Source organism: Spinacia oleracea, chromosome 1, assembly GCF_020520425.1.
Source record: "Spinacia oleracea cultivar Varoflay chromosome 1, BTI_SOV_V1, whole genome shotgun sequence".
NCBI lineage: Eukaryota > Viridiplantae > Streptophyta > Magnoliopsida > Caryophyllales > Amaranthaceae > Spinacia > Spinacia oleracea.
Window position 1 is genome coordinate 15,634,440 of NC_079487.1, and position 7,376 is coordinate 15,641,815.

General features: G+C 36.0%; 1 long non-coding RNA gene across 1 annotated transcript; it reads left to right on the forward strand.

The window, feature by feature from the left end:
- The first annotated feature begins 2,033 nt into the window (after nucleotides 1-2,033).
- LOC130465747 (uncharacterized) lies at nucleotides 2,034-6,276 on the forward strand. Its single transcript, XR_008925761.1, has 7 exons — nucleotides 2,034-2,423; nucleotides 2,692-2,751; nucleotides 2,861-2,910; nucleotides 3,384-3,432; nucleotides 3,572-3,717; nucleotides 4,483-4,672; nucleotides 6,014-6,276. It is a non-coding gene; the product is annotated as an uncharacterized lncRNA (long non-coding RNA).
- Nucleotides 6,277-7,376: the final 1,100 nt, after the last annotated feature.

The following is a 7,376-nucleotide window of genomic DNA, read 5'->3' on the forward strand; positions in this document are numbered from 1 at the left end:
AAAGCCAAAGGAAAAGGAAAGGAACAGGTCAAGAAACGCTACAATAAGTCTACCTTCAACAAGCCAAACTTCAAAAAGGCTATGATAGCTGCATGGGGCGAAGCAACAGATCCTGAAGATGATGAGGAACAGCCAAATGAAGAAACTGCAAATCTTTGCCTAATGGCAAGGACAGGTGGAACTGAACAAGTTCCACCAGAAGAAGTAAGTTCCTCCACCCTTCAGTGTCTTTCAAAGTCGAAGCTAATTGAACTGTTGTTAGAAACTCTAGATGATTATAAAAAGCTAAGTATATTAAAAGCCCAAAGTGATAGAGCCCTAGAACTCAGTAAAGACCATATGAGTTATCTAAACAATGTTAGATCAGATGTTCAAAGTAGGTTCTTTGAATTGCTAGATAGGAATACCACCATAAATGAATCATTCAAGAAAGTTAGGAATGAAAACATCCTTCTTCAAGTGGAACTCAGTCAATACAAGATGTTTAACTTAAGTCTAGACCCCACAAAATCCTTAGAAATTAACATGGGAATTTTTAATGTCGACCTAGAAAGATTAAACAAAGACCTGATCACCACAAAGGAAGAGAAAGAGAAACTAGAAAGGGAACTAGCCATGGCCAGGGCCCAGAAACAACCACCTAAGGTTCCTCCCAAGTGGATTGAGAATGCTCAATCCAAGAGAACATAAGGTTTAGGTTTTAGCCACAAAACTGGTCATAAGAAACGATATGTGGAACTCCCTAGTGTAAAAGTCTGTTTCTCATGTGGAAGTGGAAATCATGTAAGTACTTAATGTTCCAAGATGAAGGAACAAGATCAAAAGAACATGAATTATGTTAAGCAAAAATGGGTTAAGAAGACAGATATTGTGGTTGAAAAGGAACTCGAGGAAACCCGAGTTCCTGTAACTAACCATTGATTTCTTTACAGGTTCTAGTGAGAGGGAACAGCTCGTGGTACCTCGACAGCGGGTGTTCCAAACACATGACAGGAGACAAATCTAAATTTATCTCACTAGAAGCCTACAATGGAGGAACTGTGACCTTTGGAGACAACATGAAAGGAGAAATTGTTGGAATTGGAAAAGTTGGAAGGTCAAGTTCCCATGCCATTGAAAATGTATTTCTAGTCGAGGGCTTGATGCACAGTCTACTAAGTATTTCTCAATTTTGTGACAAAGGGAACTCTGTAAGTTTTACTTCAGAAAATTGTCAAATTATTAACAATAACACTGGGAAGGTTATTTTGGAAGGAACTCGCAAAGGGAACACATATTCTGTGGATCTCAATACGGTTCCAAGGAACAACTTAACCTGTCTCAGTACCATTGAAGAAGATCCACTACTATGGCATAGGAGGTTTGGACATGCTAGTTTCTCACTGCTCGACAAACTAAAATCAAAGGAACTGGTTCGAGGACTCCCCTCAATCAAGTTCCTAAATGATAAAGTTTGTGATGCATGTGCAAAAGGCAAGCATGTCCGAAGTTCCTTTAATCCTAAGAAATTGGTAAGCACAACAAACCCATAGGAACTCGTCCACATGGACTTGTGTGGACCAATGAGAATTCAAAGTAGAAGTGGAAAAAGATATGTTTTAGTTATTGTTGATGATTATTCTCGCTTTACTTGGGTCATTTTTCTAACAAGCAAAGATGAAACATTTGATGAATTTGTTACATTTTCAAAGAAAATTCAGAAAACAACAGGTCATCAATTGATTCACATAAGATCTGATCATGGAACAGAGTTTGAAAACTATAAATTCGATGAATACTGCAAGGAACAAGGTATGGATCACAATTTCTCAGCTCCCATAACTCCACAACAAAATGGAGTAGTTGAGAGGAAAAACAGAACCTTAGAGGACATGGCAAGAACCATGTTAATAGCCAGTTCCTTGCCCAGGAACTTCTGGGCTGAAGCAGTTAATACATCTTGTTATATTGTTAATAGAGTTATGATTCGAGCAATCCTAAACAAAACTCCCTATGAACTGTTAAAAGGTATAAAACCCAACATACACTAGTAGAAAAATATTAATTTGCTGCTATGACTTAGCGGCGTTAATTTGAAAACGCCTATAATTAAATGATAAAAGATTCATTGGCGGCGTTAGTTGTAACTATAACGCCTCGAATCAATGCTAATAATTAGTTAGCGGCGTCATTTTGTTTAACGCCGCAGTGTTATGTCCTCGACAAAATATCACCCACGCTTAATTCTTTCTTTGGGTTCTCGTCGGTAGACAAAAGCTCCTCCTTCTTCCTTCAAACTAGGTCCGACTCTGACCTCCATTTTCTTCACCATCAAATCTCGCCGGGTTCACCATCAAATCTCGCCGGGAAAAGTGAAGCTTAAGATTCATATCCACCGTCATTAGCCTTCGAACTCATCTCCACCACCGCCGTTCTTACTTAAGGTAAATGATGCTTTCACTCACCCTTCCTCCTCCTCTTTGCTGGTTTTCCTTTCAATTACCCTCTTTGCTGGTTTTCCTTTCAATTACCCTTTCAATTTACATGAATTATCGAATTATTTTTCTCTTGCTCTCTCCTCTCCTCTCTCCCGCTGAAGCATAAAACCCTAATTATCAATTTTAATTTTTCGCATAAAGAAACCTTCAAAAAATTTCGAATTTGAGGTTAGGTAATTTCGTATATCTAATTTCGTCTGCAAATTTGATATAGTTTAGGTGCTTCCAAGAAAGAGGAGCGCAAATTTGAGAAAAACACGAGTTTTGTTTTCCAGTAAGACATCTTTTTTACTTTGCTAAAATTCTACTTAATTTTGTGGGTTTTACTTTAATTGTTGAATTGTTTATTTATATTTTCTGGGTTTGGTTTGAAATGAGTGCAGAAATCATGGAGGCTGTTGCAACCTCAAGTGCTAAGAATATAATTCACAAGGTGAATTTTAAATTAAACTTCTTGATGTGCTGTCTTCTGAAGAAACACGGAGGCTGTTGCAACCTCATATTCATTATGCAAGATATGTTTTGATATTTTTAGTCCCCTTTTAAGAACAATGTTGTTGCCTGAAATTAAATTCGTGTCATGCTAGGTTAGTCTAGGGTTGAATTAGATTCGTTTTATGCTAGGTAGTGTGTCCACATGGACTGAATTCGTTCTTGGGTTACATTTGGGTTTTCATATGCTGTCATGCTAGGTAGTGTGCCCACGTGGTTTTCTTAGGTTGTTCTCTGATCTGCTATTTAGCTAAGTTTTGATCTGCTTAATAGTTGTTGTGGTTGATCTGCTTGCTGCTGTTGCTTGCTGTTGTTGCTTTCTGTTTTGCTGAAATTCTACTTAATGGTTTGGATTTTACTGTAATTGTTGAATTGAATATTTATTTTTCTTGTTTTGTTTTGGGATGAGTGCAGAATCAGGGAGACCATTGCAACCTTAAATGCTAAGAAGACAACTCAGAAGGTAAATTCTCGTTCCGTTAATTTCTTATACACAAACTTGCAACGTGCATCTGAATATTTCGACTTCTTTTTTACAAGGTTTTTTTTTTACTTATTAATGTCACATTTGGTCACTTGGGATTTGATTATTTCTTTTCCAGAAGAGAAAGAGTGCAATAAGACGAAAAAAGAAAGTGAAGGGATATGACCTATCCCACCCAAATGAGTTCTTGCCTGAGCTGAAAGAAGAACAACAACTTGCTCTTCCACCTAACGAAGTGAACTGCAAATCCAGACAAAACCTATTGTAAGGGCTACTTTGAAATTTTCATATTTCATCTTCATCTTTTTAATTTTAATTGATAAACTTGATTGGTTGATGTTTCAAATGTGGGGTTTTGACACTAAACTGAAGTACTGAACTTAACTTAACTGTTGCTTGATAGATGCTTACTGTTGGAAGATTTTGTTTGTTGTTGTTGATGATGTTGTTGACCTTGATCTCAATTCTTAGTGTTGCTAGTTATGTTGTTCATCTTGAATTTCGCACTAAATGCAGCAATGCTTTTGTAGAAAATTTAGGCATGAACATTTTCTGAGAACATCATTTTGTCAGAAACCTTTTAATAATGACAATGCGGTAGTAAGAAATACAAATAATCAATCATGTTGATCTGCAAATTGTGTTACCTAAACCGTTCGAAGCATGCATTTCCGATGCATTAGTGCTGGCTTAATGAGTTAGATCTGATAAACTAGGGGCAGCCGTTTGGCTGTTTGCCTAGTTGTTGGTGCTTTTCAATTCCTTGCAATTCCTAAATGCTGATTGACCATCCCTTCCCTGGTAAAGCTATTGCATTGACTTGTGAAGGTCTAAGGGCAACTGCCCTTTTCTAAGCTTCATTCTCTACTTCTGTATCAGTTCATTCCCTTATTTGCTTCTCATTCATCTGTTTTGATATATATTTGAACATAATGTTATTTATATGTAGGAAAATATGGGTTAGTTGATGATTAAGTTTTATGTAATGTAATGTATAAACATTAAACAACCTTGGGTATGATTGTGCAGGAACTTGGGATTTTGGTCATGATGGTTCTGCTAATGGTTTAAATCGGAGAAGTGGAGACCGTTTGGATAGTTCCATGCCACGAAACTTTCGACCTATCCTACTTCCAAAGACCATCAAGAAGCAAGAGGAGACTATCTGCAGGGGGCATAAAAATTTCGAGTTGATGCTCAACTTGCAGCTAGGAATAAGGTAGTTTATTACAGAATTTGCCCTTTTCTAAGCATCTTTCTCTACTTCTGTATCAGTTCATGCCCTTGTTTGCTTCTCAGTCATCTGTTTTGATATATATTTGAACATAATGTATTTATATGTAGGAAAATATGGGTTAGTTGATGATTAAGTTGTATGTAATGTAATGTATAAACATTAAACAGCCTTGGGTATGATTGTGCAGACATTCTGTAGGAAGACCAGGGCCACCAGTAAAGCGTGACTTGAAGTCTTCGGCTTTTGATCCCAAACGAGCCTTAAATGCGCATAACTTGACAAAAGTAGAGATAATGAGTCTTATCATCCTAATATTAAGTATATTAAACATTTAAATTATTTAGGATACTTATTTAGCTTCATTAGTTGAGAGTTGGGAGCGAAAATAACCATTATAGTCAAAATATGTCCTATAACGATCAAACGAGCCTTAAATGTGCATAACTTGACAAAAGTAGATGAGAATGAGTCTTATCATCCTAGTATTAAGTATATTAAACATTTAAATTGTTTTGAATTGTTTAGGATACCTATTTAGCTTCATTAGTTGAGAGTTAACCCTTATAGTCAAAATATGTCATATAACGAACAAACGAGCCTTAAATGTGCATAACTTGGAAAAAGTAGATGACAATGAGTCTTAGAAACCTAATACTAAGTATATGAAAGATGTAAAGGGTTAAGAATACCTATTTAGCTTCATTAGTCGAGAGTTGGGAGCGAAAACAACCATTATAGTCAAAATATGTCCTCTAACGATCAAGTGAGCCTTAAATGTGCATAATTTGACAAAAGTAGATGAGAATGAGTCTTAGAAACCTAATACTAAGTATATTAAACATGTAAGGATTTAGAATACCTATTTAGCTTCATTAGTTGAGAGTTGGGAGCGAAAACAACCATTAAAGTTAAATATGTCCTATAACGATCAAACGAGCCTTAAATGTTCATAACTAGACAAAAGTAGATGAGAATGAGTCTTATCATCATAATATTAATTATATTAAACATTTACATTGTTTAAAAAACCTATTTAGCTTCATTAGTTGAAAGTTGAGCGAAGATAACCCTTATAGTCAAAATATGTCATATAACGAACAAACGAGCCTTAAATGTGCATAACTTGACCAAAGTAGATGGGAATGAGTCTTAGAAACCTAATACTAAATATATTGAACATGTAAAGGGTTTAGAATACCTATTTAGCTTCATTAGTTCAGAGTTGGGAGCGAAAACAACCAACACTTGTTATTTTCTATTTTGCTAGTTGTTTTTAGAACTAACCGAAGATAACTTATTTTATGATATATATTATTTTTTTAGGTTTGCCCGTCACTAAGTGGAGATCCTTTCACCGATGAGCAAATTGCTGAAATACGAGACACATGGGCATCATACTTCACCGAACATTTTGTGTAGATAATTAACACTTCATCGATCTTTTTTTGTGGATGTTTCCTGCTATTGAAATCATATACAATTGCCTTATTATATTTTTGGTGTGAATTTGTAACGTACGAAGTGTAAAAGATATAGTTATGATAAACTTGAAACCATTTAGTTGGATTATTTTTGTAAACATATGATGGTGGTATTATATGTAAAAATCAAAGTTTCTTGGAAGTTATTGGTTGTTGACGATACTTTTGGACATTGTATAAATGTGGCGTGAGTACAGGTTCTACTTTTTTGGGTTTGTTGAATACAGAAAAGAAATTATTTATAAAAAAAAGAATTACACATTATTGGCGGCGTTTATTCTCCCGCAATTTTACAATGTTTGAGGCGTTTAGGTAGAAAACGCCGCCTAACAATACTATTAATTTGAGGCGTTTTTCTGCCTATACGCCGCAAATGAATTATTCATTTGAGGCGTTTTTTAACGCCGCAAATCAATCCTATTCATTTGCTGCCACTCTATTTGCTGCTACGCCAAAAACGCCGCAAATGAATATAAAAGTGACGCCTCAAATGAATGTTTTTCTACTAGTGATACTTTAGAGCTTTTCGTAGTAAATGTTTTGTTCACAACAATGGCAAAAGGAACTTGGGGAAGTTTGATGAAAGAAGCGATGAGGCAGTGTTCCTAGGATATGCTTTAAACAACAAAGCTTACAGAGTCTATAACAAAAGGTCAATGTGAGTTGAGGAAAGTGTACATATAATATTTGATGAATCTAACAAAAATGATGTAGTTCAAGAACAGGAACACTTTGAAATTGGGTTGTCTCGTGCTGTAGACAATGATGAAGAGTTCCAACAAAACAAGCAAACAGCCAGAGGAACTGCTCAACAAAATCAAGAAGTTCCTGTACAAGAGGAACACGAAGAAATCCAAGAAAATCCATAAACCACTCCAGAACCTGAGGAACTCCACAATGATCTACAAGGAACTCAAGTCACAGAAGGAACTGAGGAAAATGCCACAAAACCAGCAGCTCAGTTTAAACTCAGACCTTGGAAACATCACAAATCCCATCCAATGGAACTCATTCTGAGTGACATTAGAAAAGGAACTCAGACAAGGTCACGGCTGAGGAACTTCTGTGCATTTCACGCGTTCCTCTCCATATTTGAGCCAAGAAATCACATCGAGGCTCTGGAAGATGCTGACTGGATTATAGCCATGCAAGAAGAGTTAAATGAATTCAAAAGAAACAAAGTATGGCACTTGGAACCCAAACCA